The sequence below is a fragment of the Muntiacus reevesi genome, chromosome 3 (assembly GCF_963930625.1).
Source record: "Muntiacus reevesi chromosome 3, mMunRee1.1, whole genome shotgun sequence".
Lineage (NCBI taxonomy): Eukaryota > Metazoa > Chordata > Mammalia > Artiodactyla > Cervidae > Muntiacus > Muntiacus reevesi.
This window is the reverse complement of record NC_089251.1, coordinates 167846475-167861249: the sequence shown is the minus strand read 5'-3', so window position 1 is coordinate 167861249 and position 14775 is coordinate 167846475. Positions and strand designations below refer to the sequence as shown.

Below are 14775 nucleotides of genomic sequence, written 5' to 3'. Positions count from 1 at the left end.
GCATATCAAACATAGGAAGAAAATATTATTTCCATTGTAGGAGAGGACCCGGGAGCCGCCTGCTGAATAAGTAACAAAACTCTGATCCTTTGACTCCATGCCCTTGCATGCAGCTTCTGCCCACAGGCCATGATAATTGCTGTAGACACCTGCTGCTTCTTGGGGTCTTGGCTGGTCCCTCTGCTGGGGGGATCATTTCACTAACTTTGAAAAATTCGGGTCTCAACTTAGTTGCCATCTTGAAGGGCCATTTCTTGGTCTTCCAGTTTACATTAGACACTTGTCACTCACAAGCACATCACCCTGTTTTGTGTCTCTGCATTGCAAATGTTACCCTAGGATATTTTTACTTGTTTATTTACCTGTTTGCTTGACTACTCCCTCCCATCTGAATAAAGCTCAGTGAGAGCAGAGACTTTCACTCTTATTTCCTGCTCTAGCCTCAGCTTGTGGAGTCACAGTGGCCCATCCTGTCTGTTTAACCATCTGTCCAACCATCTCCTCTCATTTCTCTTCCTCCCTCCTTCCTTCCCCACTTTCCCCCTCCCTCCATATATCTATCTATAAAATGGTTTGGCTTTATAGTTATAGGATGAAGCAATATAGCTGCTTCTCCAATTAGAATGTGGGAAGACCCTCACATTTCCTTTACAGTTAACCACTTAATAGCTGGGGCTTCCCTGTGGCTCAGCAGTAAAGAATCAAGAATCTGCCTGAAATGCAGGAGACATGGGTTCGATCCCTGGGTTGGGAAGATTCCCTGGAGGAGGGCATAGCAACCCACTCCAGTATTCTTGCTTGGAGAATCTCATGGACAGAGAAGCCTGGCGGGCTACAATAGGGTCACAAAGAGTTGGACACAGCTGAAGCAACGGAGCACGCACACAATTAATACTTGGTTTTTTTTCTCAGATGCTCCCTTTTTGTATTAAGCCCAAGATAGGGCAGAATGCTGAGAAACTGAACTTTAGTTACAAAACTCTGATTTTTGAAAACTTGTTTCTCACCACCTATTTTTGTTTTGTTTTGTTTTGTTTATCTTGCCAGGGTTCTGTGCCTGAATTACAGACAGCTCTTCAGCCAGCTCATTCCAGATGAATGAATGATTACGTGAAGTGTGGTCTACACTTCCTCTGGGGGTAAGTTCGAGGCCCTTGTACATCTCAAGAGCGATAAGGTCTGGTGGTTGGTGTTTACGTGCCTGTTTCCCATGTCGCTCTATTAACTGCTCTTTGTGTTCAGACCTGAGCGGGGAAAGGTGGTGTGGATTCCTTTAGGGGCTGGTGGCCAAGGTTCTTGCAGGCAGGAGGCACCAAATCTGAGTGGCTTTTTACAAATGCCCCTTAATTTGACGTGCTGGCTGACCCTGTCTCTGTGAAAAAGTGTATATCCGTCTTTGCTGGGAGCTTAGGTAGAGAAGCTGAAGCCTGGGAAGTTTGAACTCCAAACCAATTAGGACCTCTTGCTGAAGAACAGATTGTGCATGCTAAATAGCCTCAGTCGTGTTCGACTCTTTGCAATACTATAGGCTATAGCCTGCCAGACTCCTCTGTCCATGGGATTCTCCAGGCAAGAATACTGAGTGGGTTGCCATGCCTTCCCAACCGAGGGATCACACCCATGTCTCTTACCTCTCCTGCACTGGCAGGTGAGTTCTTTATCACCAGGGCCGCCTGGGAAGCCCTGAGAACAGACTGGAGAATATCATTTCTTGTGCCAGTTGTAAGGTCAGAACAGCTCAGGGGACTTGGGCACTAGGAAACCACCGAGGAAAGGTCAGGTTTCACCTCTGGTGTTGAGGCTGTTTCCCTTCTGACTGGTGCATCTTACTAGTTGATGTGTTGGCTGCAGGGTAAATGTTACAGCAGGAAATTTGAGCAGTTCCCAAAGCACTGTTTGGCATGATTTCAGGTAGTTCCTTGGAAAGGTGCTGCGGTGTCTGCAGTTCATGCTTGTTTTGCTAAAACACGCACAGGCAAAGCTCCCCAGGCTGTAGCCTGTCTTATCTCTCCTGGGCCCCTCTGTGCCCTGTGGGTCTCAACTCAGGGTGCTGCCTCCAGAGTCTGTCCCCGAGCACCCAATATGTGGTGGCCACCCAGCCACCTGCTATACTATCGCTCTTTTATTTACTTATATATTTATTGAAACATTTTTTAAATTGAAGGGGGCTTCCCAGGCAGCTCAGTGGTAAAGAATCCGCCTGCCAAAGCAGGAGATACAAGTTCGATCTGTGGGTCAGGACAATCCTCTGAAGGAGGGTCCCCTGGAGGAGGAAATGGCAACCCACTTCTGTAGTCTTGCCTGGAAAAGCCCATGGGCAGAGGAGCCTGGCAGGCTATAGTCTGTGGGGTCGCAAAGAGAGGCCTGAGCACGCATACAAGTGTAGTTGACTTACGATGCTGTGTTTCAAGCATACAATGGAGTGAGTCAGTTATTTGTGTATATACTTTTTAAGATTCTTTTTCAATATAGGTGATTATGAGAAATTGAATACGGTTCCATGTGCTATACCATAGGACCTTGTTGGCTATCTGTTTATATAAAGTAGTATGTATCTGTTACTCACAAATTCCAAATTTATCCCTCCTCTCACTTTCCCTGTTTGTAACCATAAATTTGTTTTCTATTTCCATAAGTCTGTTTCTGTTTTGTAAATAAGTTTATTTACATCATTTTTTAAGATTCTACAGGTAAGGGATATCATATGATAATTGTCTTTCTCTGTCTGACTTCACTCAGTATAATAATACCTAGGTCCATTCATGTTGCTGCAAATGGCATTATTTCATTCATTTTTAAGGTTGAGTAGTATTTCATTGTGTGTGTGTGTGTGTACACACACACTGCCTGTGCTTTATCCATTCATCTGTCAATACTTAGGTTGTTTCCATGTCTATTGTAAATAAACAGTGCTGCTATGAACACTGGAGTGCGTGTATCTTTTTGAATTAGAGTTTTCACCTTTTCCAGATACATGCCCCATAAGTGGGATTGCTGGATTATATGGTAGCTCTGTTTTTAGTTTTTGAAGGGATCTTCATACTGTTCTCCATAGTGGCTGCACCGACTTACATTCCACCCACAGACGTCACTTTGCTTTAATTCTCTGCAAAGTGCTTGTCCTTACCTGACAGTTTTCTGCTGCTTGTACTAATTTGTTGGCTCGTTGCCCAGCCCGCGGTTACTGGAGCAGAAGTTCCGAGAGACTGGTACGCGTGTCTGTTGCTCCTCCCGTGACCCCTCTGCCAGGACGATGTCCGGGGCTCCACAGACACTGTTTGACCAGACACGTGGTGAGTTACATGAAGCTCACTGTGTAAGCTGTCAGTGTCACGTGGCGAGGAGTCTGTGCTCTGGAGGAGATTTTGAAGATTCAGTTTGCTTCTTACTGTTTTAAAAAATGTGAAATGTTCCTTTGCAAAATTGTCATGTTTTACACTAGGTTCCCTGTAAGCAGGAAGTTTTCTAACACTTCTGGGTTTACTTACAAATATAGCACACATTGAAGGCACACATTTTAATAGTAGCTGGTAACCTTTGTATTGACTGGCCTTTGTGTCATCTACATTAGAATATTCAGAAGGAGTATCCACTTAGCCTCGGAGAGGTGTTTCACTTATGTTTCCACGAAGTTCAAAAGCTGGGACTCAAAGACACCTGTTTGAAAAGCCTAAAGTTTAGATTTTTGGGGAGTCACACTGCCTGAGTTTTTGAATCCTGCCTTTGACCTCTTCTGGGTCAGTTTCCTCTGTAAGATGGTAATAAAAAAAACATTTTTCTCATGGAGTGATGGTGATTAAGTATATTCATACACATATGAATTTCTACTTTATTTAGTTTATGCTTGGACTTTTATATATGAAGTATATTAAGTAGGTTTTAAAAATAATGTATTTGGATACCCGTTTGTCAAGTGGTGACACAACTTTGAGAATTTGTTCTTGCCTTATGTGGATGAGATCAGCAATTCATTTCTGAGATCTCCAGGAAGAAGAGACTTGCTCACAATGATTGTTTCAGTAAGTTATAATAGTGAGAAAACATGGTAGATAAGCCATTTCCCATAAGTATAGTAATGCTGTTGTTCCTTTGGTATCAGACAGACTTGGTTTGAGGTTTTTTGGTTGTACCAGTTTTCTGACCTTCAGCAAATCCATTGACTCAGTTTCTTCATCTGCCAAGTAGTGAGGATAACACAAATCAAAGAAGATTTGCTATGAGAATCAAATATAAAATATTAAAAATATGGGTAATGCTCCTGAAGCAAGGCTGCCTAATCCCTGGTTTCCTTCGTCCTTGCCTTCCGGACCTGAGATTTTAGAAGTCTGTTGACACTCAGAGGAGAGTGAGCATGGTTTGGAATGTCTGGGAACAGTGTCCTGTTGCTTATAATAGAGAAGAATATTTCGTGTCAAAGTAGGAAGCTTAGTAGGAACCATGCTACCCATCCTTGACATGTAAAGGGAGGAGGGAAATGGGTGCTCTTGATCAGCTTCTCAGGAAGCTCTAGGACCAGTGAAGAGCAGCAGCCGGAGGAAGCCACTGTGGGTTTCATGTAAGGAAGGCTTTCTTTGGAGCTGTGGGAAATGGGAGGGGTGAGTGGTAATGAACTTCCGGGCAGATGTGGTGTCTGGAGGCTGGTTGGCTGCAGATCTAGAGTTCCATAGAAAGAATTCCTCCACTCACCAGGAAGGTGGGTGCCATGGCCTGCATGGTCTTTCAAGATGCTCCTTATTTTTTTTTTTTAAGAAAATTTTATGATACAGGTTTTAATTTTAAAAAGTATTTGCTTGTTTATTTTTGGCCATGCTGTGGGTCTTTGTTGCTGCGAGGGCTTTTCTCTAGTTGCGATGCACGGGCTTCTGATTGCAGCAGCTTCTCTTGTTGCTGCAAATGGGTTTCAGTAATTGTAGCATGTGGGCTCCGTAGTTGCGGCTCCTGGGCTCTAGAGCACAGGCTCAATAGTCGTGGTGCCTGGGATCAGTTGCCTTGTGGCCTGTGGCATCTTCCTGGATCAGGGATCGAACGCGTGTCACCTGCACTGGCAGGAGGATTCTTAACCACTGAGCCACCGGGGAAGCCCACGATGTCCCTTCTGCCTACTTGCCCCCCCGCCAACCTCCAGAATCAGACCTGTGCCTCTGATGTCCCAGGCAAGTTGCTCATGCAGACGGATGCCCCTCGAGACCTAGGATTTAGCCTTCCCAGGTCAGGGAGTCGGGACTGCTGCTTATTTGAAATTGTCCTCTTTGTGGTTTATCATTTACATCCAAGGTTGCAAAGTGGGGGGCTTCTGGCTGGTTCTGGGCTGTGGCTAAGCTCTGGTGGGCCTGCAAAATATGTCCCTGGCAAGTATTTTCAGGTTATGTAAATTAGATGCCTATCTGTAAAAAGTGGGAAAATTTACATGAAAGCAACATTTCCAGTGTTTCTTGAAAAGGAGTTTCAGCTGGCACATCCCCAGGGTTCTGCTTTCCCAGGTGGCAGTGATGAGCTGGCCCGGGGCAGCCGCTGGCTCGTCGGGATGGGCTGTCGTGGGCCAGATGGCCGTAGTCCCCATCGCCGTGCAGTCTCGTGACACTGTCACCTGCCACTTCTCATTGGCTTACGTAGTTTTGTTTCTAGTAGAACTGGGAGAAAAGTGAAAAAGGTGCGATCTACTTCTGTATCCGTAATGGAAAAATAGATGTTTCTGTAGAGTTCCTTTTTTTTTGGCCATGCCTTGTGACACGTGGGATGTTAGTTCCCCAACCAGAGATGGAAACCGTGCCCTATGAATTGGAAGCGAAGTCTTAACCATTGGATGGCCAGGGAAGTTCCTAGAGCTTCTTATTTTAAGAAAAATTTTCTTAAATTTTTCTTATTATTTTATTTATTATCATTTTTATTTTTTATATTTTATAAATATATTTATATTATATATTTATACTTATATTTATAATATAATATATATGTATTTTTATTATTTATTATTATATTTATTATTTTATTTATTTATTTATTTTATTTATTTCTTAAATTTTCTTCTTATTTAAGAAAAACAGAACAGAGCATTTGTGTGTGTGTGCTGAAGGATACTTGTATGCATTTCATTTGTAGACAAATGGTTTCTGTTTCTTAAGAATGTAGCGCCCAGTCCTGCCTCATTCATACGTTTCAAGACTGACCCCTCCTCTGGACAGTAAACATTTCCTTCTGCGTTCAGACACCATTCTTTTGCTTTATTTTAGGTCCTTTCTTTCGGCAGCAAATTCTCCCTCGACTTTCGTAAGCTCGGTTCTTGGGTCTGGCTCGGTGGACTGGGAACAAGCTATACACGCGTTGGGACTCTGGAAGAAGGTGCCATCCTGCCTTCGCCGCTGAGCCCCAACGTTCCCCAGGCTTTGTGGCACCAGAAGGGGCCTGTGGCCTCTTTTACTCTGAGTGGGGTGATGCAGACTGAAGCCTTTAGGACTCTCTTCCACGTGCATTTGATTTTTAGTGAAAAACGTAATCTGCTGTTGTCCGTCTGTTCTGTTTTACAAGGTGGCTCTGGCTTCATTGTGAAGATGGTCTAAAAGGGGGGGAGAGAGTCAGGAAGAACCGTGAACACTGCTGCTTTTTGTAGGGCGATTCGGTAGAAAGGGGGTGTAAAATGTGTGTGCGGATAATGATGGAAAGGCTGAACTTAATTAGTGGAGGTTTTAGGATGACTCATCTGAAGTCTGGGGAAGGAGTTCTCATCTATCAATTGGTGACTTACCAGTGGAATGTGCTCCCTAATAGAGCTGGGAACTCCCCATCCCTCCATGTATTTAGGGAGAAGGGAGGAGTCCATCTATCACGATACCGGAGATGGTTCTCAAATTGGAAGCGGGACCAGGCTTGATAGATGGATGACCCGCAGGGTCTCTTCAAAAACTCAGATTCAATTATTCTGAGTTAAACTGATTAGAAACCTTTCAGCTAAAACAGTTTCACTTCAGTCCACAAAAAGAAAATATTGTGAGAGGCAGAATTGAACACTTCTTAATTACATTGAGTTCTGGGCAGATTGCTTGTATTTTCTTAACTTCCAATATTACCCTTCAAAAATGTTGTAAACAGATGAGTCTGGTGGTTAGTATTTATAAGACAGGATTTTACAAGCATAGTTCCTATTAATAAATGATTTTTCCTACTAAAATTTTTTATTTTAATAATACCTTATCTGAAACTCATTTTGTAGTTTTATTTCCATTGGTAGCATGATTTTAATACACATTTTGTCATTTATATAAAATATTACCTATTGCTTGGTAATACAATTTTCTATTTAGTTTCAAAATTTAGGATTTGGGGGAATTCTCTGGCAGTCCAATGGTTAGGACTCCATGCTGTCACTGCCGAGGGTCTGGGTTCAGTTCCTGGTCAGAGAACTAAGGTCTGGCAAGCTGAGCACTGCAACCAAAAAGAAAAATAAAAAAGATTTAACTCCCAAATTTAGAATTTTTTACATTGTCAATAATTGTTAAACATCAAAGTGTTTTTAATTTGGATATTAGGACTTAGAGAAAAAAGTTCCTTTAAAGGAAAGCTTTAAAAAAAATAAAGGAAAGCTTTTTTAAGAATTTGCTCTAAATCTTAATTTTTATGTCACTTAATATTTGCTCATTCTTAAAGTAATTAACTGCTCATTTGGGTAAATTGTTAGGGCTTAATTGTATGAAATGTAATGTACCACTTGGATTTCATAAATATTTACACTGTAAAATCTTTCATTTTCATGATAACTATCTCCGTTTATTTTATTTAGTTTTTCTGTGCATTTGATGCCTTCAAAACACTTAGACTGTATTATGAAATTTAGATGTGCTGTGGTTTTAAAGCAACTACATACCATGTTAGTATTGCGTCTTGAATTATCTTAACATTGTAGATTTTGTAGGCACCTCCAGTTTGCTTTTGAAAAACTTGACAGTTAATTTTGCTCTCTATGTTGTTCTCATTTTGTAAATACTAAGTTTTTCATTGATTTACAGGAGCACTGCTTTTTTCTTAATCCACATTTGTGAAGTTGTGGTTTTAAAGCAACACTTTCCCACGCTTGCATTGCATCTTGAATTGTCTTAGAGTTGACTGTTGACTTGAAAGGTGCATGACCATGGGCTGTTCACGCATCTCTGTGAGGCTAAAGCAGCCTGGAATGTGCAATGCTATAGGAGAAGAGCTGGACAATTTCAAGTAGGAACTCTCTGGAAGATGTGCTTGGTGGGCATTGATAATGTGTGAATGGCTTATTTTAAATAGGTTTCAGAGTCTTCTGACACAAATATGTAGACTGCACCGGAAGCTCCTTTTTAAAAAAAGCTTTTATCTGTTTGTTTGTTTATTGGCTGTACTGTGCAGCTTTCAGGATCTTAGTTCCCGGACCTGGGATTGAATCCTGGGCCCTCAGCAGTGAAAGCGTGGAGTCCTAACCACTGGACTGCTGGGGAATTTCCCAGTGCTCTTTTCTTTGCCTGTTCATCACCACTGCCATCATCACCATCATCTCCCATTCACTCACTCATTCATTCACTGACTCAAGGGATACTTACTGATTTATTGAGTATTCACCATGTGCCAGGTACTTTTTAAAGCACTAGACGTAGCAGTAGACACACAACAAGATCTCTGCTTTGCATTCTTGGGCAGGCCTTGTGTTATACAATCTGCGTGTATTATTTTACTTAATCCTGACAACAGCCCTGTGAGGTCAGGTCAGTTCAGTTCAGTCGCTCAGTCATGTCCGACTCTTTGCATCCCCATGAATCGCAGCACACCAGGCCTCCCTGTCCATCACCAACTCCCGGAGTTTACCCAAACTCGTGTCCATCGGGTCGGTGATGCCATCCAGCCATCTCATCCTCTGTCGTCCCCTTCTCCTCCTGCCCCCAATCCCTCCCAGCATCAGGGTCTTTTCCAATGAGTCAACTCTTCGCATGAGGTGGCCAAAGTATTGGAGCTTCAGCCTCAGCATCAGTCCTTCCAGTGAACACCCAGGACTGATCTCCTTTAGGGTGGACTGTGCGGTAGGTAGTATTATCTCCCTTTCACAGATTGAGAAGCTGAAAAGTGATTGATCTAATGTCACACCACAGGGTCAAGAAAGAGGGACCCTAATGTCTGGGGCCTGCGCTGTTTGCTGGCCCCTGGGAACAATGCCTGGGTGGCAGAGGGATTCCACATGTCAGTCGTGTGGGTTTCCAGGGTCACCCGTGGGAGGTGAAACTTTCAAACTGTTGGAGTTTGGATATGAAGGCCAGCCACATACACATTCACTCATCTCTGGGCTAATTCAGTCACATTTGGTTTTAGAAACAGACTTGTTACAATTTTTGCCTTTTGGTGAATTGGGGAGGAAGGCCGCCTCAGGTGATATTTATTTGGATTTTAGGGTTTCCACATGAATATTTTGCATGTTTCCGTTTCTTCTGGCATGGCCTTCATCTAGGACATTTTTGCAAAGGCATTGCTCAATTCCATGTCTCTTCAGCCCATGTTATTTGAAATATTGCTTTTCCATTATGATGAAGCAGCGGACTAAAAGCTCTTTTAGCACGTTAGCGTATTGTGGAGGTTTTCCTCATTTGTGTTATTTCCTCAAAGGTGGATGTTTATATTTGTGAGTGATTATTCTATCTTTTGGGATCCTGTTTGGATAAAAGTAATTTATGTTTTTAGTCTTTATTATTACTATTATACGTGTGTGTGTGTGTGTGTGCACACATGTGTGCATAGTCATGTCTGACTCTTTGTGACCATATGGACTATAGCCCACCAGGCTCCTCTCTCCATTGAACTTTCCAGTCAAGAATACTGGAGTGGGTTGCCAGAAGTCTGCATCTCTTAGGTCTCCTGCATTGGCAGGCAGATTCTTTATCAACTGTGCCTCCTGGGAAGACTCTGTGTGTGTGTGTGTGTGTGTGTGTGTGTGTGTGTGTATGTTTTTTTTTTTAAACCAGATGAAGCCCTTAGAATTGACTATAGATTATTAATAAAAAATGATGCTTGATGGGATATTCTTCCTGTATCATTGTGTGTCTGATGTCAGAAGTGAAGAATATGGTAGGAATTGAGTTTCTTGATTTTTAAGCGGAGAGGTTATTTCTGAGAGTTCATATTCCTTTTTTTTGTTCCTGACTTTCTTTTATTGTTATTGTTATTATTTTAACTTATTGGGGGTATAGATACAATGTCATGTTAATTTCTGTCACAGAACAAAGTGAATCAGTCATATGTATTCATGTATCCCCTCTCTCCTGGATTGCCCGTCCCAACATACTCCTTTTAAAATTGTTTGCTTAATGTCAGTTTTTCTGTAACTACTTATAGATTAACTACTTATATATTTTTATATTTTTATTCTAGATAGACATTATTATCCACCCCATTTTATGGTGAGGGTAATGGGATTTCAGTTCAGTTCAGTTACTCAGTAGTGTTCAAATCTTTGCAACCCCATGGACTGCAGCACACCAGGCTTCTCTGTCCATCACCAACTCCTGGAGCTTGCTTAGACTTATGCCCATCGAGTTGGTGATGCCATCCAACCATCTCATCCTCTGTTGTCCCCTTCTCCTCCTGCCTTCAATCTTTCCCAGAATCAGGGTCTTTAGAAGGCTTCTAGGTCACTAGGAGATGAGTTTTAAACTCATGTCCCTTGTGAAATCTGAGATATTTCCACTACATTTTATGTTTATTAAATATTTCTTATTAGCTGAAAATTTGTTCCCTTTTACCAACCTCTTCTATTTCTCCCTCCTTCATCCTGGCAACCATTTTTCTACTTTGTGTGTGTGTTTGTGTCACTTCCTCCTAACCTTTTATTAAGAATATCTGTGAAAATACAGAAAAGTTCAAAGAATTGTATAGTGAATAGTAGACCTAGACAGCATATTAAAAAGCAGAGACATGAGACGTTACTTTGCCGACAAATGTCCGTCTAGTCAAACCTATGGTTTTTCCAATAGTCATGTATGGATGTGAGAGTTGGACTGTAAAAAAAGCTGAGCGCTGAAAAATTGATGCTTTTGAACTGTAGTGTTGGAGAAAACTCTTGAGAGTCCTGTGGACTACAAGGAGATCCAAGCAGTCCATGCTAAAGAAGATGGTCCTGAATATTCATTGGAAGGACTGATGCTGAAGCTGAAGCTCCAATACTTTGGCCACCTGATGCGAAGACTGACTCACTGGAAAAGACCCTGATGCTGGGAAGGATTAAAGGCAGGAAGAGAAAGGGATGACAGAGGATGAGATGGTTGGATGGTATCACCAATTCAATGGACATGAGTTTCAGCAAGCTCTGGGAGTTGGTGATGGACAGGGAAGCCTGGTGTGCTGCAGTTCATGGGATTGCAAAGAGTTGGACATGACTGAGAGACTGAACTTAATAGACCCATAACTTGAATTCTACTCTGTAATTGTTAACATTTTGCTATATTTGCTTTTACATGGGTCATTTTGCAGTATGTGTTTGAGGACAGAATATTTCTTTAGTAATTTAAATAATGCTCAGATCTTTGCCAAGGAATTCAGTTTTAGATGACTATTAATGCATATATCCTGTTATTTTATTATGTCAGAATGAAGCATTAGAAAGATAAAGTCTTGGTTTCATGGTGTGGAAATATGCTGGGTTTTGTAATTTTAGGATGAAGTACTAAGCTGAGAGTATTTTGCTGTAGTTGGACAAAGTCTAAAGACCTTGAAAAATCTAACATAGTTTGAAACCCCAAGTGACTGTCTAAATTCATAGAACTAAAGTCACTTGGGTGACCTCAGTGATAAAGAATGGAATCAGACAATGCAAACCCATTGGAAGTGTCTGAGGAATGTTGAAGATAAGTCGGTCTTTTGGACAGTTCTGACTTAGAGTGATCTATGTGTATACAATATATCAAAAGGTCAGAATTGTCTTAATAACGGGGATACAAAAATATTTCCTTGCAATTGTTCTTCTGATATGTTTTCCACCCTCAGAAACATGTTTGTTCTGATATAATTCCCTTTCTCTCCTTTGTATCAAGGAGTAGTTGTTCTGTCTCAGGGTGTTTGGGAGAAACATGCTTGTTTTCTGTTGGCTGAGACTTTATTTTTTGGGTAACAGAAATGATGGTGCTAGAGCTGAAGGAATAGGAGCTCAGTGACTTAAATTGCACCCTTTCTTCTTTTGTATTTACCTAGACTTTTTTTTTTTTAATACAGACACAGGTCAAATGAACATTTTGGGAATTCCCATGTTTTCTGTTCTGTGACGTGGCTTCCGTGGCAACCTTCTGACTTCTTCCCAGGGCTTGTGGTTACTTGGGTGGGAGGTCTTGGCTCTGCAGTGGTGTGGCCTTAAGCAAATCACCTGAAGCCTCATTTCTGATGAGTGGCTTGGGGATGGGAATTTTTTATTCTTCTTTCTTTCCCAGCACTAAAAATTCCTTGGTTCTGTGTTCACTAATGTCAATTTTTGTGGAGGTTAGATGGTTTTTTATAACTTTCGGGCTAATGACGTTTTGTGATGGCTCTTATGTGTCAACTAAGATTAGAAAGTATATCTTCAAATATGTATTAACTACATGGAAACTGTATGGAAACAAAATTCAGTTTGCATGTGTGTGAGTGTGTACCTGGGTGTGTTGATGTATGTATGTGTACATAAATACTCATTTTCTTATGCAAGATAAGGAATTAAAAGCTTATGTGTCTAAAGTAGAATCTTGTCTTTAGTATTACTTTAGAATCTTGTCTTTAGTATTACTTAAGAATCTTGTCTGTTGCATGTATGGATCCATTCATATTTTTTTAAACAGGTCTTTAAAAAATTTGCTTTTTAAGAAGTATTAATTTGACTGTACTGGATCTTATTTGTGGCACACAGGATATTTGATCTTTGGTTGTGACATGTAGAATCTTATATGTGACTTGTAGGATCTAGTTCCCCAATCAAGGATCGAACCTGGGCCCCTTGCTTTGGGATGGTATAGTCTTAGCCACTGGGTCACCGGTGAAGTCCATTCACATTTTTTATGAGAAGTGCTTTCTGAAAAAAACTGTTGTCATGTGTTTGTCCAGAATAACTTGGAAACCTCTGCTTAAACTGTTTTCTTCTATGGACTATAATTTCAAAAATTGAAACTTAAAATGGAAAATCTTACTGCAGAGATGGAATCCTGTTCTCTCATTCAGCACCCCCTCCCCAATACCTCACCTTATCTTTTGGGAATACTTGAAATGGGGGGTCTTTTTTCAGAAGCTACTGCAAGACTTCAAAACCTGTGAACCTCTGGTTTATCACTTTTTTTTTTTTTAAGGGCCGTTAAATGCATTTTTTGGAGAAAATAGCCACCTTTTGGAATAACAGGGACTTCCAGTGTAAGGCTCTGTAGTTTTCAGCTCACTGGAAAAGGAAATAACTCCAGCAAGGCACAAAGAGTGCACACCCTCTATTTTGCAAATCACAAAATGATTTGGAAGGGCTGCTCTTGAGGCAGAGTTTTTATGGCCGACATTCCAGCGGTGGTTTTGGAGACAGAATGTTTACTACCGCTCAAACACCAGGATGGTAGGTGTGTATTCTTCCTGCCAAGGGGCTTAAAAAAGCAGCTGAGGCACCCTTCGAGTGAGTAAACCTTTATTCAGCAAACTGGGGAGCTGCGTTCCTATGGAACTTTGGTGGTAATTCTGGAATGCAGGGCCCACAGCAGCGCAGTCATGGGCGAGCCCGGCGGCTCCAGGCCTGATGGCAGGCTGTCTGGCTAATCGCTGCCGGCAGTCCATGGAAAACCACTTTCTGGTTAAGCCTGCATCATACTCTTCCACCAATGGAAAAAATTGAACATGATGAGGGTGTGTAGCTAGCAGACAAAAATATATCCAGCCTTGCACAGGATCTGTTTTTAGCTCTTAACGGCCAAGCATCTGAAGTGTTAGAACGTTGTTTCCTGCCTTACCATGGGCAGAAAGAAGAGGGAGTCCGTGGATGTATAGAGAGACCCTAATTAAAAGAGCCTGAGAAGCACTGGTTACATCCAGAGTTCTGGCAAAGGTAAGGCGATAAACGTTCATTTCCCCGCTTTTGCAGTTGAGGCTTCATTCTATGTGTGAGATCGGCGTTTCTCGAAATATTCCTTTTTATTTCACTGGGTGCTGACTTGTGTTTCACATGATTTTGTACTTGGGCAGCCCACGGAGGGAGCGCAAGGGAATAGGCCCTTTCAAGCTGCAGTGGGGGGATGCTTTCATAGACCTATTGGTGATTGATGGGAATTTCCCCATCCTGCTTTACTAATGAACTCTCCCAAAGTGGATGGGTATATGCTGTGGGGATTTCTTTTTTCTGATACGTCAAGGAAATTCCATTTCTCAGTCTGGTCATGTTAAAGCATTAATGGCCATGGCCTTATCTTTACCAGTTACTTCTTTCAGGGCCCAGAAAGAAATGAAAGTGTGATCAGAGATTATATTTTACAGTTTCCTGGTTATTACATAACTTTATCAGGGTTTACTTTGGAGCTGAGTAAGCTCTTTCATTGAAGAATTTCTTTTCGAACTTGTAATTGGATGTTCGCTCTTTATTCATGTTTATCCTTAACTTTTCCTCAAACTTTCTGAAAAAGAAATAGAATCCCTTGTAATCTGTGTGTGTGTGTTGGGAGGGGAACCTAATTGTAAGTAGAAGACTGATTCATGTCATCATCCCTCCGAGGTGGCTCATTCATTGGGCATTTGTTTGAGCCCTGAATTTATCAGCAGGGCTAGAGGGATGGATTCGGCAGAGTCCTT

At 41.6% G+C, this 14775-nt stretch overlaps 1 protein-coding gene across 2 annotated transcripts in view; it reads left to right on the top strand.

Moving 5' to 3' along the window:
- Positions 1 to 14775, top strand: part of TIAM2 (TIAM Rac1 associated GEF 2) — a 236261-nt gene that overhangs the window by 90348 nt on the left and 131138 nt on the right. The window contains exon 2 of one of the 2 annotated variants that reach the window (XM_065931068.1): positions 1048 to 1139. The gene's annotated coding sequence lies outside the window, so the exon portion shown is untranslated. Of the gene's footprint in view, positions 1 to 1047; positions 1140 to 13894; positions 14039 to 14775 lie in introns of those variants that run through there. The other variant, XM_065931069.1, reaches the window with a different exon arrangement.